Source organism: Mycteria americana, chromosome 9 (genome assembly GCF_035582795.1).
Source record: "Mycteria americana isolate JAX WOST 10 ecotype Jacksonville Zoo and Gardens chromosome 9, USCA_MyAme_1.0, whole genome shotgun sequence".
Classification (NCBI taxonomy): Eukaryota; Metazoa; Chordata; class Aves; order Ciconiiformes; family Ciconiidae; genus Mycteria; species Mycteria americana.
Window position 1 is genome coordinate 2,241,071 of NC_134373.1, and position 26,619 is coordinate 2,267,689.

At 43.9% G+C, this 26,619-nt stretch overlaps 1 protein-coding gene across 3 annotated transcripts in view; it reads right to left on the reverse strand.

The window, feature by feature from the left end:
* Positions 1–26,128, reverse strand: part of TRPM8 (transient receptor potential cation channel subfamily M member 8) — a 118,405-nt gene extending 92,277 nt beyond the window's left edge. For all 3 annotated transcript variants that reach the window (XM_075511901.1, XM_075511899.1, XM_075511900.1), the window contains exon 1: positions 26,016–26,128. The gene's annotated coding sequence lies outside the window, so the exon portion shown is untranslated. The remainder of the gene's footprint in view (positions 1–26,015) is intronic.
* Positions 26,129–26,619: the final 491 nt, after the last annotated feature.

Consider the following 26,619-nt stretch of genomic DNA (forward strand, 5'->3'; position numbering starts at 1 on the left):
TTGGCAAATGCTTGTTCCCTTCAGTATCAAGCATGCCTCTTTTTAACTTCCCTGATAACAAGTACTTTGTTTACAGCAAACATTTGCAGGGAAGAATTTAGCTTGCATCCGAGGTCAGACTCTGGTAGATGTTTATTAGCACAACTAAAAACAGCTAAAGGGATGTACAGCAGGTAATTCTGGCTCTATTTTTCTCTGATATGAAGCAAACAATACAGAACTATATGGATTCTTAGATGCAAGGTTTCACGTTGTTCCCTGTGAAAGCGAGTTTTATCTGTAAAAATTTAAGCAAGATGACTGCTCAAATGTTTCCAGCTTCGTTTGTTTTACCAAGGAAACAGATCTTCCAAGAAATGAAAGAAGCCTGGCACCAGTCATCTAATTAGCACAGCTGTTCTGGGAAAAACCCAGCCCTCATGGCCTTGGACAACAGCCTGACAAGCAGCTCCTGTCCCGAGATGGAAACCCAGAGTTCACCAGCAGAGGAACCCCAGGGTGGCTGGACAAGATGACCTCTGGAGGTCCCTTCCAACCTCAACCGGTCTATGATGGCTCGTGGATGGAGCTAAACACACTTTAATAGGTGACGCAAACACCACATGCTCAAGGAAAGCAAAATAAGGAATTTATTCACTACTCCCTGACAGCAGGCAGATGCTTAGCCACTTCCTGGGAAGCAAGGCCTCAGCACATGTAACTTACTTGGTAAGGCAAATGCCATAACCGTGAACATCCCCCCTTCCTCCTACTTTCCTTTAGCTTTTATTGGTAAGCACAACACCATACAGCATGGAATATCCCTATGTTTGGTTCAGGTCAGATGTCCTGGCTGTGTCCTCTCCCAGTTTCTCACCCACCCCCAGCCTACTTGCTGGCAGGGGCAGAGTGAGAAAAAGAAGTCTTCAACACTGTGCAAGCACAGCTCAGCAACAGCCAAAACGCTGCTGTCTTATCAACACTGCATTAGTCACAAATCCAAAACACAGCACCATACAGGCTGCTGTGAAGAAAATTAACTCCATCCCATCCAGACCCTGTACAGCAAGACAGGCATCATTACCTTCCTTTTATATCCTTTACACTTTTTTGTTAAATAAAGACAGTCTAGTCTCACCATTACTTTTATATTTAATCCCCGAGCTTTCCAAATGAATATTGGTACCACAGGCTCTGAAAAACTTCCAGCCCAGAAAAAAAAAATTTTTTAAATCACTGAATATCTTTAGCACTGATTTTTCAAGATCACTGCAGTTGCAATAGGAATTCCCCCGCATGTCCGTGCTTTTGTGCTGCACCTTCGGCAATTAGCCTGTTCCTAAAGAATTAACACAGCAGTAAGTACAAGCAATAGCCACCTTCCTCACTTGGTGGAGGTCCATTAACCTCAAAAGGACGAGCATTTAGTTCAGTGTCAGTCCTCGACTGCCCTGAGCAGCCCCACCTGGGACCTCCACACACAGCCCCTCTGCCCACAGGCCAGGATCTCCACTCAAACCAGGGCGCATAGTCCTGGCAAAGGTGTAAAACCAGGGCACATAGTCCTGGCAAAGAGTTATAGCAAAGGTGTGTGCCTGTCTCCAGCACATCTCCTGGATGAACCTCTTGGACCCACATTGTCTCTTTGTCTCCAGCCGTGCCTCTGACCCCATCTCCTGCTGCTCATGGCTTGACCCAGTTCACCCCCTCACCTTTGTCTGAGGCTGTCAATGGACCCTGTTTTAGCAGGCAGTACCCTGCCATGTTCAGAGGTTGCAGGACCACAGCCTGGGGGTGAGGACACTGCCTCGCTGGGGTCCCCCTTGGCTCCTGGCTCATCCCCTGCTCTCACTACTCACTGACACAAGTTTTTTGACCTCACCATGCTTCGGTTTGAGTTTCTTTAGTTTAAGCTGCAGCTTAGTACAGAGGAATTGCCTCAGACCATCCCTAAATTAAACCCTTCTATTTGCCAAAGGCAGTCATGCTTGGACTAAAGCATGACAAAAGCATCATTTCCATCTGAGAAACACCCTGGGTCCTGCTGCCACCATCTCCACACATGTTGTTCATCGGCTGATGGGGCCAAAACCTCAGGATTCCTTCTTAAGAAACTCTTCCCAGGAAGTGCTTTAGCTTCTGAAGGGAGTGCAGAGTGAGGCTGCATTAGCACGCCTTCATGGGATGATTTTACAGGATGAACTGCTGAACTCTCTAGCTCACAGTGATCGATCTCGCCTGACAGCCACTCTGGTGCAACAAGCCAATTAAATCCCCAGGGCAGTGTTCCTTCTGGCTAGGGTCAGCTGTCAGGCAACCTGCCAGCCTAGTGGGGATTTGCCTTAATATCTTCCCATCCCACTATTGTAATGGTTGTGAAGCAAGAGGGGGTGTGCCAGGGATGGCTCCAACAGATTCAGTGCAAAGCTTGTCAAAGTACATCTGACAGCAGGCAACAAAAGCAGGCCTTTCAATCACTAGAGTGAAATAGAGCCCACTTCAATGTGATTTCTTCAGCCCACCCCCAAATCTTATAATACCTCTTTAACTATAAGCCCAACTATACCCCCCTCCTTTTCTGGCAGGCTGAATTCTCCTCTGCACCACAGACCAAATCTAAGCAAAATTAAATTCTGTTAGAGTAAAAAGTAGCCACAAAACTATCCTCCTCCAGCAAACAGCATCACCATTCAATACGTCCATCACAGTTCTGAGAGCGGCTTTGGCTATGGATGAACATGCATTTCTGTAACCCTCCTGTCTTTAACAAATGTATAAAGGCGTGCACATTTGAAACAAGGCCACTGCACAGCACTCACCCCTGGGAAGAGGATGAAAGAACAAACAGCATGTGACAGATGTTACTCACGTCACCTAACACGTCGCTGGGATGGCACTGGGATACTGCAGCAGCAAGCACAGCCCAGGAATGCGTGAAACAAGCAGTTTTGCCATTTTGCTTTTCATTTCCTTCCCACGCTGCAGAAAAGACATCGGGATCTCCAGGACTTGAATGTCTCCCTGCAGCAAAACGTGACAAGATCAGGTACTTTGCTGGCCAAGCAATTACAATGATCCCCCAAAGTGAAATTATATCTTCAGCCACTGCATTCAGTCACTCAGCATGCATGACACCAAATGTTCAACTAGGTAATTAGGACTCAATCTTTCACAATACAGGGAAAACAATCCCCCCCCCCCCAAGCTAACAAGCTTCCTCAGCCAAAGATGAGATGCCTGAACTCTTAATTATGGTTTGAAAGTGCTGAGGGCACAGGTTTAGATACCCCTCTTCAGGCTCTGAAGTGATGGCATACCTTTTTTCACCATTAAGTGTCTACATTTACAAACAAATCCCGTGCAGAGCTTTGGAGCCTGCTGTTTTAAGCCTTTCACTGTAGTCAAACAGATGAATCAAAGGGTATTAGCGCCTGGTTTAACAAAGCTGGACTACAAACCAGCTGACGATGCTCCTGTCAGCAGAGCCATCATTCTTAAGAGTGGAGGAAGCAAGTATTTTTGTAGAATACAGTAACATACTACAGATAGGCCTGAGTGAGGACTGAAGAAAGATAAAAAGAGGATTGCAGCTTAAGGGAAACTGCCACTCCAGCTAGGGAGCAGCCTGGTACTTCCTGCGATGCTCCACTGCAAAAACACAGCTCTGTCGCAAAGATGTTATATTTGTGTGGATGATCTTGTGTCTACTTTGGAAACACTAAGAGTTGAGACCTCCTGTTTTAACACATTCCACGAATAAATGCAGGTTGCAAAAAAGATGCTTTTTTGCAAAAAAAGCCCCAATTTTGTACCAGCCGTGTGTCTGTAGAAATGGGAACTTTAAATCTGTACTGTTAGCCATCCTTCCAGCGAGTTTCCTCCACGGGGCAAGACACAGCACACTGCAATGGCACCTCAGCAGCCCAGGCCCCTCCAGGTGCATCAAATCTGCCATTTGATTTCTACCCTAATTTTCTACCACCTAGCAAGTCATTGGCATTCTCCTCTTAACTTGCTCAGTAGCTTAGACTTAACCTAGAAGAGCCTACATCTATAGAGTACTTGCACTCTCCTGGGATCATGAACCTTCCTATGCCATTGACCCCACCAAAGTTAAGAGGCAGAGGATGTTCCCAGCAGAAGATGGTCCTTCAGTCTGGAAAGGAGAGCTTTTAGGCTCAGAGCTATTCAACATTGCCACCTCTGTCAGTGGGTCACGTCTTCAGAGCCTGTCTCTGCTCTGAGGCAGTAACAGAGCCCAGCACATTCTGGGCAGCTGTTTTCTCACATACCATCACACCCCTGTGGCAGGCAGCCACCAAGAAGGCCTGAATTCCTTGTGCGGATCAGTCTGTGCTTGTTCTTGCCTTGTTTGCTTCACACAGTTGCCATTATCTTTGTTCTCCTTCACTGAGTCCCTGCTATTTTAGCCAGTCTTTTCAATGCTTTTGGTAAACTGTGTCACATGTATGCCTTGAGGAACAGCAAGTCATCATCACCTATGCCAACATGCCTACTGCTTGAATTAGGAACTTGCAAATGAAGCATTGCCAGAAGCCACTTCAGCAAGTTCTTAAGATGTTTTCTTCTCTGCTGAGATCAGTCTAAGCTTTCTGGTCCAGAACAGTAATTCCCACCTAGAAAGATGCTTGCCTTCTAGGTCCCAAATCCTGAGTCAAGGCTGTTTAATTAGTCCTGAAAGGGAACTAATCCCTTTGTGTCTTCACCTGGACTGCCTCCTGTATCCCCTTGCAATATAACACAGGCCAGATAGGCTTCCTCTGCTTCCCTTATCCTCTGCCTTCCTTGGAAATCCAATTACATTTTTCTTTGTAAATCCCAGGAACACCAAATGAAAGTCACAAGAAATCTGTATGAGAGACCACCTGGATTTCTTTCCAGTCCTCTATTTTATTCTTAGCCTTTTGGAGGACATGCTCAACAGATTCCTAGATGTTTCACCAGATGCACACCACTGGCCAAACAGCTCAGCTTATCTAGTTGGCAGCATGGTCTCCCTTCTCACAGTTTTCCAAGACTGAAATATCCATGCTTCATTACTGCACAGCTTCTTGATGGTGTAGCCCTCCAGCTGCTTAGGATACACGCTGCAAGGAAGGCACTCACAAGAGGCACTGGCTGAGAGGACTTCCCCTATAAAGAGTCCAGAGTTTTTTGGACAGCCTGTAATAACCCACAAGAGTCATACTCCTTACAGCTGCAAATGTACAGCTCGAAGTGAAGCACATTGCTAGATCCTGGTCCTATTCAAACTGCCTTGGTAGCCAAGAGTAGAAACATTTCAAGTCGCTTCCACTTCAGCATGTTTAAGCTTTCTGCTTTAACTACTAAACACTTGTTAAGAGATGGGAATCATGATAGGAATCATGCACAAATGCAGAACAGCAAGTTCCTGAGCACTGCAGCTATGAGCTCAAGTAGCTCACACAAAAGAGCAAGACCAAGAGGCAGAGAGCCCAGCAAGCTGGAGGCAAGTTGTCACATTTTGTCACTCTCACATAGTCACTAAGAGCTAAAACTGATGGAAGACGGCACAGCAGACCAGTGTCCCAGCTCCCCCAGAATGCCGCTGACTTATACACATCTGCAAGTATGCAGTGGAAGTAAAAAAAAAAAAAAATCCCTGACCTACCTATCTCTCCACCTAAAAAAAGGAAACTAATGAGGAAAGGAGTTTACCATCTTACAAACCAGAGCCGCCCCAGAAGAGAGCAGTACCAGGCAGCGGGACAAGCAGTGCATCCCTGCTTGTGGTATCCCTTGCATAGCGTGGCCAGCAGGACTAGGGAAGTGATTGTGCCCCTGTACTCGGCACTGGTGAGGCCGCACCTCGAATACTGTGTTCAGTTTTGGGCCCCCCACTACAAGAGGGATATTGAGGTACTGGAGCGTGTACAGAGAAGGGCAATGAAGCTGCTGAAGGGTCTGGAGCAGAAGTCTTATGAGGAGCGGCTGAGGGAGCTGGGGCTGTTTAGCCTGGAGAAAAGGAGGCTGAGGGGAGACCTCATCGCTCTCTTCAACTACCTGAAAGGAGGTTGTAGAGAGGTGGGGGTCGGTCTCTTCTCCCAGGTAACAAGTGATAGGACAAGAGGAAATGGCCTCAAGTTGCACCAGGGGAGGTTTAGACTGGATATTAGGAAATTTTTCTTCACCGAGAGGGTTATCAAGCATTGGAACAGGCTGCCCAGGGAAGTGGTTGAGTCGCCATCCCTGGAGGTATTTAAAGGACGTTTGGATGAGGTGCTTAGGGACATGGTGTAGTGGTGGTTTTGGCAGTGTTAGGTTTACGGTTGGACTCGATGAACTTAAAGGTCTTTTCCAACCTATATGATTCTGTGATTCTGTGATTCTGTGATCCCACTGGAGTTCTTCCTTACAGCCAGGCCCCAAGTCGGCTTTGCCTGTAAGACATCAAACCTATCAACTGTGAGTCCGGCTTGCACAGTGATTACTCAGAGTTGTTAATCAAAAGCAGTTGTTTGTGCTTAGCCACACTTAGGCACACCACGGGAGTGTGCCAAAGCAGACTAAACAAGTTTGGTATAGTTGTCATATCCATGTGCTCTGGCTGAAGCGAGGAGTTAAACTCAGTCTCTCCTCTATAGAAAAATACATCAAGACAGACAGTTCATCCACATTTACAGGAACTACAACTACCTCTACAACTACCTGAAAGGAGGTTGTAGTGAGGTGGGTGTCAGTCTCTTCTCCCAAGTAACTAGCAACAGGACGAGAGGAAATGGCCTCAGGTTGCATCAGGGGAGGTTTAGATTAGATATTATGAAAAATTTCTTTACTGAAAGGGTGGTCAAGCATTGGACCAGGCTGCCCAGAGAGGTGGTGGAGTCACCATCCCTGGGGGAGTTAAAAAACCCATATAGATGTGGCACTTTGGGACATGGTTTAGTAGGCAGGAAGGTGTTGGGTCAACAGTTGGACTAGATGATCTTAGAGGTCTTTTCCAGCCTTAATGACGCTATGATTCTATGAAAAAGATCCACCTTAAACCCCAGGAACTGAGTTAATTGACAGAGGCTACGACAGATCCAGCTAAGCTATTGCCTGTGCTGACGTACAACAAACTCCATTGGGGATGATAAGTGCTGAGCACAGGATGGCCGGGCAGCACTAAACAGAGCTTTTTTCTTTTTCTTCTTTTTTTTTTCCCTATAGCCCCATATTAGAGTCACACTCAATACTCTACTCCCTATCTGCAGGCTAAAGGATTGTGGCCAATGTATACCAGGGAAAGAAAGTAAGCAACTGTAGCTTTTTTTTTTTTTTTTTCAGCTATGCCCTGAAACTATAACATATGAGAGCCAAACTAGCATCTGCTTTTCATGTCTAAAAGCAGATTAAAAGTCTCTTCTTCCCTCCAGCTTGGGCATAGCACTACTCAGAGCTCACTCCCCCCACCTCCTTTATTACCCACTAGTGCATGTAAAAGAAAAAAATGCTCAGCTTGGCCACCATTACTTACAACAATTGAGGCCCATAAAAGATAAAGAAGAGGATTTATGCTTGCCTCGGTCCAGAGGTTAAGTGATATAGTACTGAGCCCTACTCAAAACACATCTGACACAGGGCTTAAAATATTTCTTAGTACTGAACTCCAAATCCGAGCTGTGCCAGTGTTGTCAAAATCCTCCTAAGCCAGTTGGCCCTTAGTAGAAGTCAGTCTCTAGGTTTAGCACAGGGACAAAAAGTTGACCCAGTAAGGAATTTCAGATACACCAGGCCGCAGAAGTACCTTTGTCTAACTTGGCCCAGACATTGTTAAAACAAGATCTGGTCAAATACCAGATGCATGTTTAAATCCCCAAGCAACACTGTGCTGGAAGATGAGAGCTAGGCAGACAAGGTTAGTTAGTGCCCTTACCTCTGCAACTTGGGGCACGAGCTCCCCTGTCCACTTTCCTTTGCTTTACAATAAGCATTCTGACCTCAAACTCAGCATATATACATTGAGATGAGAATATTCAAGACCTCATCATAGCTGGCTTCCTCTTCAACACACAGCACTCCCATTGCAGTTTGTCATTTTAGCTGTTCACCAAGCTAGGTTTTCTGTTACGAGAAAACATAAGCAAAATCCCCAAAGACCATGCACTCACAACAGACCATAAGGGTTCACGAACTTGTGGCCACAGGTTTAAGTGGCCATATGGATTTAAAAAAGAAAAAAACATATGGATTTTAAAAAAAAAGGCACAAAACAGGCCAATAATTACCTCCCAACAGGGAAAGCTGATATAGTTTAGTACTGTTTGTGCTGCTGAACAATGAAAACCTCAGCCTTTCCTGTTGATCTGAGGATCCTGATTTAAAATCCACTTAAATGAATACAATTCTAACGAGACTACTGGGCAGACTGTTATGAGGTTTGGTCAATACTTGCAACTTGTATTTAAATAAAGTGCTCAAACCCATTTATCCAAACAGCTTGTTTGAGCCAATTAATGGATATGCCTGTTATCACACGGTCAGCTAAGCTACATTATACTGGCTATTTAAAAAACCCTACTAGTTGGCTGTCATTTGGTGTGTAGTACAACGGAACAGCTTCTCTTGTTGGGTTTATACTGCTCGTTGCACAGTTATGGGCATGTGTCACTAATGGCATCAAGGCCTGCTCAGAGCCTACTGAACCATAGCAGTGAGACAGTCCTGATTCAGAGGGTCTTGCTTCAAAACCCTGGTCCAGTACCTGGTCCAACTCAAAAGTACAGTAACTGCATGCTGTGCAATCCGATTAAAGTGCAGCTACTTTTGCTGACAAATCCTATAGGTCAGCTCATAAATTCTGTAGATTTATTTTTATAAATCACTTGTCTAGATATATAGCCTAAGGATAATGATTTTCGTTAAAGGATCTATTTTGAGCTCATCTTTCTCATTCTTGGGTGAAGAAAAAGATATTTCCAGAAGCCTAATTGAGCTGCATTAACCTCAAATTTTGAACTGCTTCAGATCACTGTTTTTCCGCAGGCATGTCATCAACAAAGTTATTGTCAAGATTTTTGTTTTCTGCCAGCCTGAAAAAAGCCCTACTCAGTTGAACTAGATTGTCAATGCTTCCCAAGAAGGTTTAAACTCATTATTTTTGAAGGCAAGGGGAAACAAACAACAAAACTACCATATTTTAGTGTCAAATGCACACACATCCTGCTTCAAAACCAGCTCACCTCCAGGGAGCAAATCCCTGTGAATGTGGCAAGACCTAGTTTTCAAATTCACTCAATCAGCAGCTTCTGTTCTGAGCTCATAAAACAGAAACAGTTTATGGGGCAAAATAGATACCCAAGCTCTCTTTTAGTATTTCAATGATTTCTGAATAACACTTGCAGACTCATCAGCTGGGTGCCATACAAATTGCAAATGACTGGAGAAGGGTGAGAGGGGGAGCAATATAAAGCCTAGCTAACCATTTCAAAGGTGTACAGCTTTAATTCGCATTGAAGGCTTATAAAAAATTGTTTGATTCAGCTGCACGTGACCTATTTGGCATACTTAATTTTAATATGTAGGACTGGAAAGGAGATGGCATCAGAGCCGAGACACCTGTATCCCAAATATGAAGGGGGCTCTTCAGATGCTCAAAACAAAGTTTATTTTCTGCATTTTACATCAAGCAAAAGCAGCAATTACAGTAGAAGCAAGGCCAGGTTGTTCTCTCTGGCTGAATCTCCCATAGGATGAGCTGATGCAAGGATATTCCCTAGCTGCCAAAGGAGCTCTGGGCCAAATCAGTCCCCTATGCACTTCCTGGAAAAATGACCATGCAGTAAAAAATCTCATAGCACAAAGTACCAGGAAAGTTAGGCTTCAAAGTGCAGCCTCCTTACTGCAGAAATGCAGATAGACACATCTGTTGGTGAGCATCACAGAGTACACACCAGGAAAGAGACACACACAGAGAGAGACCTGACTCTGAAAGGTGCTCTTCACCCCGCAGGTAGACAACTTTGTGCAAACGGGGACATGGAAGAGTCATTCCAGACTACATGAAACATCTGTCTGGGAAACAACTAGGGAAGACTTGTAGAAGCAACATCTCCACTGCAAATACAGCAGGTAAGGACAGGTCTAGGACACCCATGAGAACTAGGACACCCATGAGAATCAAGCCACCCCGTCTGTGTGCTGTTAAAATTCCACATGGAGCCTTATCCTCCCTGATTATTTCACTGTGAAGCAACCACATTTGATTTCCAAGGGTTAGACATTTAAGGCATGCCAATACAGATCATATTGGACCACCATCATCTTTCTAAAAGGATGTCGTAGGAACTTTTAGATACTAAGAAAGCAATCAAGCCAGACAGGCAACCTTGCGACTGCGGAGATACAGTTACATCACCTACCATATGGAAGACATCCAAGAATAATTTCACGAGGTTGGAAAGGTGCAATTCTACACTTGCGTACTATTACACTGATATAAACTACAAGAACCAGAAACTGCAACTTGCAATTAAGAGGAACAGAGGTAAAAAAACTCTCTAGCTTAATAGGTTCACTCCAACATTAACCAATATTTGCAAACTATGTGGGAAGTTTATTGAAATAACCTGCGTAAGTGAGTTTGAGAAAGCTTGAGAAAGTTTGAGAAAGCATATTGGAGGTAGGGGGTTGAATCATGATGAACGGCAGGATGCAAGGATCAAAATGAGCACAAGTGTAAAGCCAGCGGCTGTTTCTTTCTTGCTCCTCTCATCTTTATTTTTATTTCCATGACAGAAGATTGAGATCATACTGTAAACAGAAGATTGAGACTGCTAGCAAGGAGCACCACAGGCTGGGGTCTTGTTTAAGAACAGCTGAACAGAACAGTCAAGTCCCTGCAATCACACTAGCATTCGCAATCATCTCTGAAGGCATCACTTTTCATAGCATAGTATTTACTACAGCAAATATGTTGTGGGAGGGATGCTATTTAAACAAAGTCTTCAGTTTCTAGAGGGAACAGAAAAATGATTATTTGGAAAATGCTATCTACCCCCTCTTCCCACCACTTTCATCTCTGTGTGAAAACCTCCTTTTTCATCAACTTGAGCCCACCACTAAGACTTCTTGACACTGAAGCTGAACGGGTCGTCTCATGTTAAATAGCTGCTATTTTCTGCCACTCCTACACAAACTGACCTAATCGCAGCTCAGAAAACTGTCATTAGAGAATCCATGACTGTCCCACCACTGGCAGAACATCCAGTCTACAAAGATACAGAGATGACTATAAAAAGAGAATCACTTCTCAGATACAAGCACATAGAACTACAGGCGTAAGGTGCTTGTGCCAGTAGAAGCTCAAAGTGCTCTTCACCTTAAAAATGTAACTTTAAAGTCACTTATGGTATCCAGCCATAGCCAATTGTGGCCAATGCAGACACTGGTGAGTGTAAATGAGCCTTCTTAGCAGCATTTTGCACTCTTCAGACTACTGGCTTAGCATCAGTGGTAGAAGAGGAGTAAAATATGGGATGTAGAGATCAGTGGTGTATTCAGGTCTTCGGGGAGAGCCTCATGTTTTCTCATTGTTAGTAAGGGAAAAGAAGAAAAAAGGAAAAACTGTTTCTCCATAGCTTCTGAAAGGGAAGTCGAGGAAATGTGGTTTCAGTTTTGTTTTTTATTTCCTACTATGCTATTCTTTTTAATTGGCAATAAATTAATCTTCCCCAAGTCTGTTTTGCCTGTGACTGTAAATGGTGAGCGATCTTCCTGTCCTTATCTCAACCCACAACGTTTTTTCATCTTGTTTTCTCCCCTGTCCTACTGAGGGGGAGTGAGATTGTGGCTGGGTGGGCACCTGGTGGCCAGCCAAGGTTCACCCACCCCAGGTGAAAATGATGTTCTAGCCAGAAATGGAGAAAGCAGATATTTTGCTTGATGAACAGCTTGGAAGAAAGCTGTTCTCCCCAGGGAAGAAGGCTTGATAAAGACCTTAAGAAGTAAGATGTACCAGCAGCAACTGCCACTCTGGGGTTTTATTCTGGACTCTGCCCAGGAGAGGAGCAGTGATACTGCAGACATATACCTGAGCACAAAAGGTAGCTGGTACACTGGCTTATCAGTGACATGGGCATTGCTCCCACATCTGTAAGGGATTGCCTGCTCTTGTCCTCAAAGGGGAGCACATTGCACAAGGGAATAATTTGGCTAAACATAAAAAAAGCAGCTACTTCCCCAGCCTTGGGGGAGTACTTGGCTACGTTGGCAGCTCAGCATCCTACAATGCTCAGTTCATCTCTTCTGCAAAACTTGTACAAGAAATGCTGGCTTAGCAAACTGCAGAGGCTGCTCTGTGCCAACGACAGACAAGCTGTGTGTGTGTGTCCTGGGGCAGAATCCCAGAGACCGAGAAACACAAGTCTCAAGAAAAAAAAAAAAGGTTAAAAGGAAAGTGTAAAATTACTTAATCAAACCTTGCTGTCTCGTTTACAACAGGAGACAAAAATCAGGGTCCAAGGAAGATGCAAAACAGAGAGTAGCTGGCCTGACAAGGGTAAGAGGCAGGAAAATAGTGACCAAGGATCCCTTGCTATAGTCTACTCTGCTCCAAATAAGCACACAGCTGTGGGCAGCTGCCAGGACAATGAGCATGGGAGTTGCATGTCATTATCTGCCTGGTGCCTGAGCTGTGAATAAAAAACTATAAAAACAGTGGTACAGCTACATGAAGGCGTATAAAGAATTATTAGTTGCATGTTTGCAGAGAAGCAAGGGATGCAGCTGGCCAAGTTTCAGCAAAGCCATTGCCCTCACTGTGCAGTATGTCAAAGCAATTGCATGTGTTTGTGATGAGTTCTTTGTCCTCTTCACAGCCAGTTTCACTCTTTGTGCATAGCAGTGAACCAAAGCCCACATACAAATTTAATTCAGGATAAAAATGTGTTTGCCCGCATGGTTTAGTCATACTTAATTTCATCACGTTTGGTTCCATTGGAAACAGACAGATGAAGTTGAGTTTTTTCCAGTCACTTCAGTTTTGCTAAATTTAGGAATATATAGCAAGAGTAGCATTGTGCATGAGCACAAGCACAAAACTGGAGATTTATTTTTCCTGGTACAACTTTCATTTACACAAGATGTGCCACAGAAATCCAGAATGATGAAAATAATCTTAATTCCAGGAACTATGCTGCTCAGAAAGCCTTTTCCAGCAACTTACAATCAGCCATCATATAGTACTTGCTGCAAAAGGTCTTGCCAAGTGGGTGCCTCTCCTCTTTGCAACTTATTTCATCAGCCATGGATCTCTGGGACTGTAATTTCCTCTGCAATCACCAGGGCAGCAAGGGCAAGCACTGCTGTTTCAATGGCTAGCAGTTAGACATGGCCTACAGTTTTTAGTTGTCCCTACAATGCAGCGGCCCAACACTTCTAAAGGCACCTTGAAGAAATGCAAATCCTGTGATTAACTAGAGGTTCTGTCTTTCCTATTTTCTGTAATAACTTTCCTTTTGTGTTGCACTGAATAAAACTGTCTGATACCCTGTCCTCTGAAGAACCTTGCTGGTCTTGCATTGCCACTGCTGGACTGCTCATGTTCTTCTCCCAGGTACAGGGAGGCACAGGACTGCAGCATGGGGCCATATTAATGTATAAGCAAACAGGAGATGACAGTATGTAACTGCATAAGCTGAAATAAATAAGGATCACACCTGGCTCCACATCTGCACCAAGTGACATCCTGCCAAAGAGATGCTGAAAAAGAAAGTACACAGGAAAACAGGTAACCCTGTCACCAGAAACACATTAAAATAGGGCAGATGTGCAGAGCATGTTAACAGCAGAGGAGTCACATAGTAAGTTATGAGTAAACATCCTGGAGCAAAAAGACCCCACCACAAACACCTTCTTTAAATCTTGAACCAAGGTTAGGGTTAGCAATGCACAAATTATTATGATTCCAAATTTCCATCTGCAAGCAACTGGATGCTACCCTCCTCAGCACACTCAACCATTGCTAGCTTTTAATCCACATCATCTCTGTACGTAACAGTTTCCAGTGCTACAATGCCACATGTATTTGTTATGGTAAGGGATTCAAGACCTTTCCTGTTGCCTCCTTGGTGTCACCACCTATTTATGAAAGTAATTCATACAAAGGTAATCTCCAGAGGTACTTTGTCCTTTTAGGGTAAATTTAATTTTCAGAAGTGCCCTGGCAAAGCTATCCTGTCAGCTAACAGAAGGAAAAGATTACATAAAGAGTCACTACTCCTGTGCGCCCAGGTGAAGTGCTAACATTTAATTGAACCTATATCCTTTCAGCAATGGGATTACTAACCAGTCCTTTTTTTAAACAACATACACTAAGCACCCTGAAGCACACATCTGTAGCAAAATACTCCTACTAGAAGTCCTTCAACCTGTTTATTAGTATGCTTGATTTATTTCTGCACTAGCAAATTTTTTATTTTGCAAGCATGATGAGGATCATTAGATACCTCACCACAACCAGCCAGTGTAATTTCCAGAATATTGACTGGATGATGAAGTAGTATTATTAGAGGAGACCTTAAACACAGGAAAATTAAAAGACTGGATAGCTGTGAAAGACCACTCTCATTAAAGGGCTTAGCAATCCTGTGTGAAGAACATCTATAACACTTTTAAAATATGCTTACATTCCATAAATCACTGCCCCACAATAATACCTGCACGTTATATTTATAACAATGTAATTACATGGCAATTACCATACAACAGTAATTAAGAGGAAACCCAGTGTGCCATCCAACACAGTTCCCTTTAAATGGACTAAGTATACATGAAAAATATAATTAAGCAACAGAAGGTGAGCTGTTTCCTGATGATAATTACATTACTGGCTGTATTTTCAAGTAGGTCACTTCTAGAGTGGCAGATTAGTTCAGAGGAAACTGAACTTGTTCAGGATTTTGATGTCCACATGAATGTGCCGCACTGTATTTGTAGCAGTGGGGGCCCCGGTGGTCATGTACCTACCTACCAATCTTGTATGTTAAAAGCTTTAATGGCAAGAAGTAGGTTTTGCCCCTTGGCAGACTTTTGGGCAGCTGCCTGATTTCTGTAATAGACTAACACAGACTTCAGCCAAAAGCAGGGCTCGTTCCACACTTCTGAAGAAAATATTCAGCTTGGGAGAGCTGAAGAGTAAATGCATTTTTTCAACTGAAGCAAAAGCTTGCAAAGGTGAGCTGTAGCTAGCTAAGTTTCTATACATCTTGGTAGGGCTTTGCCAAATAAAACAGCCTGAAAAGTAAACCACAGACAAGGTGAACAGCTACCAATAACATATCTAACCCACCAGCAGTTAGAGAAGGGAAGGCATAGGAAAGGGTGTGCAGTGCTCACTGCCACTCACTAGCCCCTGGAGCCAAAGATGGGGTTTACACATAACACAGCTCAAGCTGTGAGAGTCCGTGAGCTGGGGATGCGAAACTGGCCTGGGACCACAGCTGAGCTCTCCCACATTGGTATCAGAGAAGAATTTCAGGACTCCATTTAGGACAACTCATTTAAATGCCTCAGACTCCAAGCACCAGGCTAGTGGTGGGGGAATGCCGTAACGAACCCCATTTCCCAGGTCACTTTATTACAGAAGCATTTTAACTTCTTTGCAGAAGCTGCAGCAACTGGTGAACTTCAAAGCTGAGCTTACAGTCATGTGCTATTATGGCTGGGGAGGGTTGGCTGCTATTTTTATGTGTTCCTGGAAAAAGCCATATTTTCACAAACAAGTTCAACTAGAGGAAGCATTGTGTTCATTCTTTGCTCCCTCAAAGGATACAGCTTCTAGGATCCTCCCTAAGAAAAGCACAGATGTATGAACCTGTATTTACCCTTCCCCAGGCTGTCTGAGGCAATAAGCTATCAAATGCTAGTTGTTCTCATCACTATTATCACCTAATAGGTCACAGATGGCACAAAACATTATTGCATCCTAAATTTTGTGCCCATTCACACTGCTGATTTTTTAAAAAAATTAATCTCAAAGGCTGCAAAACCCTGCCTTTCTCAGAATCACCTTGTCACGTTCTCACCATCTGCTTTTTGAGACCTCATGGGCAAGTAAATGCAAGTCCCAGTCTCAGCTGCAATTCACTAGATTGCATAAAATTTCAAATCCTCCAGCACAAAATGTACCTCCTTGCTACTGATACCTGTAGAAGAGGCAGCACTTAACTCTGTCCTATCCAGCATTATCAGAACCACTGCAAAGAGAACATGTTTTGGAGGTCTGTATCCTTGGCCTTGGTCCAGCTACCATAAAGCCTCAACCACCACAATCTTCTTTTTTTTAAATCAGCCAAGCCTGCTAATGTCCATTATCACCTGCATGCTCCACCCAGCCTACTCTTGTTTGCTTTTTATGGCATCATAGAAATGCAAAGCCACAAGAGACATCACAAACATCCAATCCAGACTCATCTGATCCACTGACTCTTGAAACCTCATCAGGCAAGCTGATTTATTCCCCATTTCTCATTTGGTACTTCTTTGCTAGCAAGGATACTCTATTGTCTTAAAAATCAATTAATCTCATTTATTTCAGGTCTTTGCAACTTGAAGAGTCACTTTGGATTCTCATCTAGCCCCCAAAAGTTTTTGCATGCCATTTAGGCCAAAAAGAGACATTTGTTGTGAACTAAATAAACAGAAAAAGGGGTGAAAGAGGAGGTCACAGTCCAGATTTCAGCACAGAACAAGCCATACACAGCCTTTTCTGTACAAAAAGCCCAGATAAAACCAAAAATCTGATTATGTAGATTATTCTCTCACGTCACACTTTGATACTCTTATGCATTTTAAGTCTTCTAACATGTCTTTCAGGGAGCAGGGCTTTCATGAGTCCCTCAAGGGAAAGCTAGGAAGTTAAAAAAAAAAAGTAGATTTATTCTATCATTCAGAAAGCCACCACAACCACAGCAGGAAGCTGGGGGAGCCTGCCATTCTGCCAGAAGACAAAGCAGAAAGCAAGCTGTTCTGCTTTTAAGCCAGCCACATTGAAATTAAGCCTACAATTTCAGTATGTTGAAAGCTGCTCTTATAGCTGAGTTGCTATACTCCTAGAGACCCACTACACACAGGCTCCAAGAGGCAAGAAGAGAGTAGTATGTGTGGGCTCATTGCATCTGCCACCCACCCAAACAGAGAACTCATGATAAACAGCAAGTTTTTCTGAAAATAGAGCTCATCATCAAAAAGGGAAAAATATAAAGCTGCAGCTAGACTAAAGATGAGCTTCATCTCCTTTTGATCATGTATGTACTCCTGTACATACATATAGCCTGTACATACGTATAGCCCCGTGTATGTCCTCCTCACCATTCTTCAGCTGGTAGCTTTGCAGGTCTGGAGTCAAGCTCCCAGGACCAGCTCTTACACCCTTCTCAGGTCTTACCAGCTAGTCATTAGTAGACTGGGGGACAGCTGAAAAGCCAGGACCCTTCTTCCAAAATGATGTGACACTCAGCAGCTTCACAAACATGGCATAGTTTAAGAGCCCGGTACCTCTGAATTCTAAACACCAGCCTTGTCTTTCTCCACTCCTCAGTAAAAGTGATCAAAACAGGAACAGACAGTGAGGTTTAGCCCTTTCCTATTAACAGCTTAGCAGGACTTGGCTGGCAGAACAAAATAATTCAGAGGCACACTAAATTCTGAAAATCCTTAGAAGAAAGTTCTGTGTTTTTCTAGTGAATCACTGGTCTGTTACCATTGCCAAAGGAAAGAAAGGGTAAGCAAAGCACTGTGGTTACCCAGGACTACCAAAACAGTTGTGGGTTTAGTAACCAAGGGTAGATAAGGCTGGACTGGAGGGGCTGCACTCACAGCTGCTCTGCAACATAGCAAGAGAATGGCCCTCTCCCTCTGACCACCCTCTTTGAACAGCCACTCAACCCCAACCCTATTACCAGCCTTGCAGACGTCAGATAAAAGTAATGCCTCTGTGGTAAGACGCTGGCTGGGGCACAGGACCCCACATTAAGCACCTACTTCAACCACGGTGGAAAAGCTGAGCAAGCCACTTTTGTGCTCCACCTTCTTCTAGTTCAAAAGGGGGGGAATAGTGCCTTACTGAAAGGTAAGAGCCATTAGAAATTGCAAGGGACTGATTACATATATAGCAGCAGCACTTCTGACAAAATGGGACTGCAGACTAGCTATTGCATTACCCTAGAAGGTATAAACAAGGTTTTCCCCTGATTTTGTTTACTTTTGTACATACTTTCAACTCCATCCAAGCCTTCGAAGCTGCAGTCAAGTAAGTCACTTGCAGCAGTTCAAAGTGACCTTTGAGATGGACTACTTTTACTCAGTGCATTTAAGAGTTGGTTCTGATTTATTTACCTCAAGCTGCCTAAAATCTGTGGAATTCAACTTGAATGTGTTAGACTTGGCTAAAAGCCACACTGTTCCCTGTTGAAGCCAGCAATGCTATAGAAAGTAAATGTCATCCTATTGTCTCCAAGTTTGTGCTAGTCTCGTCTTACAAAAGAGTTAAAGTAAGAAAAAAAAAAAAAGAAATTGTATTTGCCGGTTACTTGCATACTCTGAAAGACCATAACACTCGGGCTGCACTAAGAATTAAAACAAGTATTGCCAGTACAGCTTAGAGCACAGTTACACAACCAAAATAAGAATATAGTGAAATAGGAGTATCATGCCTATGGTATTCTCACATGCCTGTTTATTGTTCTTTGCTTCCTGCATTACACCAACAATATTTCAGGGTGTCCTCCTGTTTCACAGTCCCTTGTTTGTTAAAAGCTCATATTGTTACTGGAATTTGGCACTGATTTCTCTCACTTCCTCCTTGCCCCCTTACCTTTTTCCTTTGATTGTTATTCCAGAAAGAAAAAGGAGTGTAATCCCTGCCTTTTCACTGAGTGTGTTCAGTCTTTAAACTCCTTGGTCCTCCCCTCTATTCAGACCTTGCTCCGCAGAGCTCACCCACACAGAGATTCAAGCATCAGTCTCTTTGCTTCTGCTTTCTCATCTTCCCACGCTGCGGGCTGCTATTGCATTTAGCCAGCTAACTCCACCTCTCCTCTTCTCACTCTCTTTCCTCTTTAGATTCACTTCAAGGCCAACTTTCCTTCCTTGCTGCTGGGCTGACACAGCTGGTAGTGTAGAAAAGCAGGGGGAGGGTAGCAGAGCAGGGAGCTTTTATTCAGCAATGCTTCCTTAACCAAGCAGCTGCTTTGAAGCCCCAAGGTCCAATTTCAGCTGCTGAAGTTGCTAGTAATAAAAAACAGCTAAATATAACACTGCTTTCAAACGGCAGTTTTGAGATAGTGGACTCTACTGTTAGAGCTCTTCATCTGAAAGACGATCAGAAGCTGTAAATACACAAACCATGCCAACTTCTACGTAACGGCTAATAAGCGCTTGCTAGGACACATATCAGCAAGGGGAATTCAAGCTACAGCCCTCAGCCCACAAGGTCTCACCCCACCTTTCCCTGTGGTACTCCAAGCCATATGCAAGGTGCTCCGGCTTGGACCTGCTACCCCACGCGCAAGTACTCGCTTGCACATGGTACATGGGTCTGCAGCAGGGAGAGAGGCATGACAGACAGCAGTTGCTCACAAAAGCCTGCTGAATGTTCTGCAGTGCACATACACCCTCCTGAAGGCTAACATGGTGTGATTTCAGCTCAAATCCTCCATCTGAGTGCGATTTACACTGCATTCATAGCAACCTCTATTGATAACATTGGATTTACAGTTCATAATCTTGGCACAAGGGTGTTGGTCATGGAGGCAGCACTGTAGTAACATCATTCTCTGGTATTCTTTTAGTGGCACTGCAGATCATTTCACGTTTTATCATGCTTTTCCTCTGTGTTTTCTAGTGCCGCTTGGTAGTCAACGAAGGGAAATAAAAAAAAAAATAAATCAAGATTTCATCAGAGGCCACTTATTTCACAGGGAAGTACAACATCTGTCACTGGACAGCAATGTCACAACATAGCAACTAAAGAGAAATTAAAGCCTTGAGGGATGCCAATTTACATCAATGCTCCAGAGATCACAGGTTAAACTGAAGGGAGAAGAGAGCTTTGGCAAGTAAAGTTTCCATTCCCTGCATAAAAAAAAGCATTGATGATCATCCATTGATCTTGATAGTTTATTTGGGTGTGTAACACTTTCCTGTAGGAAAGCCTGAAAGGCACTGTTGAGAGGAAATAGGATGAGTGGCACAAGCAGAAAACCGTACCAGTGCTACAAGCAGAAAACCGTACCAGTGCTACTGTCATTGCAAGGACCGGACTGACAGGTTACTGGGGGATATTACATTTGCAAACAGAACCCTCAAAGCAACCTCACCTGGAGTGATTTTTGCACCCTTGTTTTGGGGAACATGGAGATAAAACAGGGAAGGCTGGCTAGTTTGCAATGCTGGGCTTAGATACTAGGAAGACACTTCCCAAGGGCCATTTGCCCTTTCTTCATAGGATCAGCACAACCACTCTGTTCAGTGACCACACACAAAGCTGACTTACCAGCAAAGGAAGACCTTTGCTGCTCACCCTTGCTGCTATACCTTCCTGAAGCACAACCACATTCATTACGAAGTGTATGTTTAACATGAGCAGGAACTGCTGGTACTCAACCTCTTCAGAGAAAGTTTCAGACTGTGGCCTCCCAGGAACACAGGACTATCTAAACGGTTGAGTTAGTGAAGATATGAGCTGGTGGAGAAGAACTTCTATAGCAGTGAAGTTTTGTGAATGCCATCAGAGATACAGTTTTGATGGGAAAAAAAACCCAGAGGTATTCACATCCCCCATGTTTTTTTTTTTTTAAACCCAATCTCTGTTTTCCCCAGGTTTGTGAGCTCTCGGGTGCTATATACTGGAGTTTGATCACAGGCCCAAGTTGTGGCAAACTCTCAGGTAAGTTTTTCTAAACTTTCTTTCCTAAAGAAAGTTTCTTTCCCTAAAGACCCGGCTGCTAGTCTCATGAACTGCATCTCTGCACTGCAAAGAAAGGTTGACTGCCAGGTCTTACACATCTACACCAACTCACATCTCCAAATCACTAGAGTCAAAATAACCCACTGAAAAAAATAGGAATAGCAAGTCTAAAAATAGCAATCTCTGAGTTTACAGCTTTGGAGACATAGTATTTTCCACCCATTTATTTAGCCAGAAAAAGTTCTCACCTTTTCCAGTATCTGAATTTACAATTCCTTGTGGCCATTTATTCATCCAGCTCTCATTTTCCCCACTGTCCTTTACCTAGCTATTTTTCTGTAAAACAAATGCATTTTGCCCCCCTACAAGCCATCACTGGAATGCACATCACTCACAAAACCTATATTCAGTAGTTTTCTCTCTCTCCCTTCCATTACATGTGTTTCTTTTCTGATATAAGAAGTCTAGCTTTATGCATGCAATGAATACTCTTAGATGATGAGAGGCTAAGAGAGCTGGGACTGTTCAGCCTGGAGAAGAGAATGCTCAGGTTATGATCGTAGCAGTGTGTCTAAGCACCCGATGGGAGGGAATGAAGACGACTGAGGCAGGCTCGTTAATGCCCACTGATGGGACAAGAGGCAACGGGCACGAACTCAAACATGTGAAATTCCATCTGAACACAAGACGACACTTTTGACTGTGAGAGTGGTCAAACACTGGAACAGGCTGCCCAGAGAGGGTGTGGAGTCTCCACTTGTGCAGATATTCAAATGCTGACTGGACACAGTCCTGGGCAACCTGCTCTCAGTGAGCCTGCTTCAGCAGGAGGTTTGGGCTAGATTATCCCATTCAACCTAAACAATACTGTAATTCAGCGTGAGGATGTCTATGACATCAAGCAAAACCCATATAGTGATACTGTCCCACCAGTTATCACAAAGGCTCTGAGCTAAGACCAGGGCTGGATTCTAGTTCATGCAGGAAACACTCCTGCAGCCCACGCCTCTTTCATTCCCTGACCAGGGAACAGCTGGCAAATCTCACTCAAGCCCTCACCCAGTCCTCTCTGGACTGGAAATGCCAATAACATGGAGTTTATCTTCTCCTCCTCACTGGACAGGAATGCTGATTATCTGCAGCTTTTGACGTGCATTTCTCAGAGCTCAAATACATACCTCCCTGAAGGGCTGAGGGAAGCAGATAAGTCAGCTTGCCTTGAGCAGCATCTGGTTCAGCTTTGGACACTTGTGTGTAGGCAACAGCAGAGATGGTGTTGCACACTGGCTCCACTTGTAAAAAAAAATTCTGATGAAACAGCTATGATTCAGAAAAGATGCTGGCCACTAATGCACCCCTGTTTGAAGAATGAAGATTTGATGTGTCTGAAGGACAGATCCTTTTTCACTCCTATTTGTTTCCAAATGCTACCTGTGGCTGGTTCACAGTTCTTCTGTTAAGCAATAAATGGATATGCCAGGTGTCACAGCAAGCAAGCTCACCACCTGACTTAATTGCAACTTCCTTAATTGCCTAATGCAGGGGACACCATCTGGTACTTCCAGAGGTTTTGGGTTGATTTCATAAGTCTTAGCTTACATGTCCTGACCAGCAGCCTTGACCTTAGCCAGGCAAGTAAAGTGCTGCATTCTCACACAAGCCACTCCATACCTTGAGTCAGGAGGACTCACTGAGCTCCTTTTTTTAAAGGTGAACAGAGACAGTGCGTAAAAAAACCCCTCACTTTTTATTGGGAGTTGAAATTAAAGGCATTCATCATGTAGTCAACAAAGTTTAGACAACTGCCTGACAGTTGAGTGGAAAAAAATAAAATTAGATTTAAACCACACTTCAAAGTTCCCTAGGAAAAGGTTAAGAATATAAAAATTGGACTAATATTACATCAGAAAATCCCAAGCTAAAAACATTTAATTATGAAGAAATAATCATATTTATTATACAGAGAAAATTATCTTCTTCCTACTGCCAGATGCCTCCCCCCCTCCTAGTGCGTGACCAGGCCTGACAACACCAATCTGCCACCAAAGATGATTCCTCTTCACAACTCTTACATAAACATCATAAATCCAGATTATTAATTGCATCCAGAAGCTACCACTGATGCGATCAGGGCCATCACGTGGAACAGCAGAACGGAGGAACCTGAAGAGAGGTGTTCATGCTATCTGAAGAGCACAGAGCATGCAAAATGCAGTGCCTAAGTACCTGAAACAACTCACTTGAACCTTACTGGGCCCAAGCATACTCCATCCCATTGTACTGGCCACAGTTGCTCATGTCTGGGTGCAAGTCTAGACTCAGGCTGCACTTTGCCACCCCTGCCAAAAAGCAGCTCTTCCCATGCTGAACTGAAGTGCTACCTGTGTCTGGGCCCCACACTCCAGGGCTCTTCCATGGCACTTCCCCAGGCTGCTTGAGCCAGCGCAAGCAGATATTCAGATCACAACTGCACAGACTCATGCATCCCTTAAGAGCTGATGGCCTGGGAACCAGCCAGCCAGTTTTGCAGCCCATGTCCTTTTCCATTTGGGCTAAACTCTCCATCTGCTCTGAAGCAGCCTCCTCTCCCAGAGCTGGTTCTGGGGTCAGCTCTGCTCCACCTCCTCCTTCACTCAAGGCATGTCCTTTCACACCATTGCTCATCTCTGGAGCAGGGATTTACCTTTTCTTATATACCACTAGGCACAGCACAAACACCTCCATTGCTACAAGGCATGTGAATAAGCAAGCCATGTGAAAGGGAAAAATGCCATCAGACATAGCCTCATTCACCTATCAAGAGGGCACAGGCATAAACATCTTTGGGCTCAAAGCTCTTGAGGATGTCATGGTATAAAAACACATTCCTTTTCAGGGGGTGATGAGTAGTCTCAGAGCAACACCAGCCAGAGGCTTACCTTTGCATAAAGCTTCCGTAGAAAGCCCTGGCAAGAGGGGGAGTGAGGAGAATCCTATTATAGAAAATGGGTTAAGTGTCAAATGAATGCCCCCAACAAGGATGTGTTACTCGGCAAGGACCAAGTTAAACCTCTATACACAGACTCCCACTCAAATTCATACCCGTTGAGCTCAAATACACTAGAGCTAAAAGTGTCCCCTTTGGGGCATGACAACGTTATTTTACTGGGAAAGGATGGAAAGACTGCCTTTTCTCGCACTGCAAGCAGTAGCCAGTCTTAGAGCCTTCTTATGTTGTTGAGCCTAGAAATAGGAAAGTCAGCTTGCCTTCTGTTCTGCCTCTGTTTCTGCACAGAGCTTGAAAGATTTATTCAATGCAATAACGAACACACCACAGTCCTTACTTCTTTCTTGGCAGCTTTATTAAAACATTGCATTGCTTGATTAGGTTGAGCTATTTCATTTCAAGATTTACACCAACCCTAAAATAAGTAATTTTGCTACATATGACATTTTTCTACTAAGCTTGGTGGAAATGTTCTCCAATCTCTAAACGTAACTGCAGTTAAGAGCTCATTGCTCATAGCCTTTGAAAACAAAGGCTTGGCACCCCCAAGAGATGGCTGTATTTAGGAGTCTGGAAAAGCCATGTCATAACAGATTTATTTCTAAAACGATTGTCTGACAAATGCAGTGACAGCTTCCCAACTTGGCTCTCTTCTACTGAGCCCTGTCCCCTACTCATTCCTGCCCAGCTCTACTACAGGCAGCAGTAATAGCATAACAATACCACAGCCTCTAAACAGGCACACCAAGTGTCTCCAAGTGGTCAGTTCAGAGAAAATGAGCAATTGCCAACGCTTGATGCCTTACCTCTCATATTGGCATTTGAAACCACTGCAAAAAGAGGAGGATAAGAAATTACTGCAGATTTTCCCATGTTATGTATCACCCCAAGTCTCACACCAGCTTTCTCTTTCATACCCTGTTGACTCTTGAATTTCCCCTTGCTTCATCTGAAGTGAAGCACAGCATTTCACCGCTAATCCAGCCTTTGGACAGACAAAGGACTTCCCACCTGCACCTGTGTCTAGTACTTCAATCTCATCCATTTGTTTACCAGAGAGATTATCCATTACCCACTGTACACATTCTTGCCTCAAAGAAGTCCATTTCTATTCACAGCAGTCCAGGTCCAACCAAATTTTTGGCCTCAGGAAGATCCTGGACTTCTTCGTTGGACTAACTTAAACCCATTTCCTAAGGCAAGAAAAAGGAAAGCATTAGAGCTTAGGGACATTCCAGGTACCTGACAGCCAAGCATTGCCAGCTGGCACTTTGCTCTTCTCTGCATCAAAGGAACCAGCAAAGTAAGAAACTGATGGCCAACTCAAAGATAACAGACAACATGTTATTAGAACTTGTTAGATTATTGCACTGCCAATCCCTTGAGTTTCTACATGATTATTTTACAAGCTGAAACACACAGGGGTACTGACAGACAGGCAGCAATAATTCTCAAAAAACAAACAGAGGGGCCTAGACTCAGCATGAGGAAATTACTTATTTTCTTAAGCAGTTTTTAAAGGTACACTTCACCTCTCACAAGGATCTTTCCCCTCACTGTATAAAACTCCCCGCAGTTCAGAAGCTGAAGTTGCACAGCTTGCATACATCTCTGCTTAAGACTTTTCAGGATACTTTACACATGGCAAGGTTTTACTCCTTCCATAAAACACAGAAAAAAGGCTTTGAAATTATAGGTGAAAAACACAGGTTAAAGACACACCCGAAATTTTACTGAGCAAAGAAACTTACAATAAGGAAACCAATAACCACAAAAATAAGTCAGTGATTAATTTATTCAAAAGACAAAGGAACTTTGCCTGTCGAGTATCTTCCAGAACTACAGATACAGGCAAGAAATGTAAGGAACTTACATTGGTCTGTTCTCATTGCAGAATGCCAGCAGGACACACACAAACAAGGCTGAAGCCCCTCTCACCACCATTTCCAAATTATACACATTGCAAAGCTATAAGCCCTAGGTAGCTATTCAACTTACTTTCAGAGATGGAAAGTCCACTATGGTATCTACATCCAACTCTTTGCCTTAGTGTACTGATTAAATAGCTGAAACTTATTTGCAGCAGGTGTTTTCTCATTTCAGCAATGCCATATTCACAGCATACAATCAGAGAGGTGGAAAAGCTGTAGAATCACAGGAGAAGGAAGTCACAGCTCCTGGTGCTGTGGCCAATTTCCTCAAGTTCAAATGCTGCAGGAGATATCGTGCCTCTCCCAGGAGCGCATTCCTGAGCAAAGCAGGCAAAAACAAACCACAGCCTTCAATAAAACAGACTAAACCCCTAAAAGGCATTTTGTAGTCTCACAGCTTTCAGGCTTACAGTGGGACGTGTGCCTGCCTTCCTGTCTTCACATTCAGGTCTAAATCAGTAATATTAAAGCATCTTCTAGCAGGGTCCATGGATCATCACAAAACCCTGGAGCCCTTCAGCTCTCCCAACTGCACAGAGACTGAGGGAGCCCAGCATCTGGCAGGAGGGGGAACTTTCCAGGAGCACCCTAAGACATGAAACTCATCCTCAGACTCCTGTGTGACACAGGAGGCGGACCACGACACCAGAAAGCCAGGTCTGGATTTCAGGGCCAGGGGCACCTCTTCCCTGGGAGCAGTTCTCTACCTCCCTCTTCTCTTCTTACCCACCCCACATCCCTACTGCAGGGCCGTGCAACATCTCAGCCTCATTTACAGCCTTGTGAGAGAC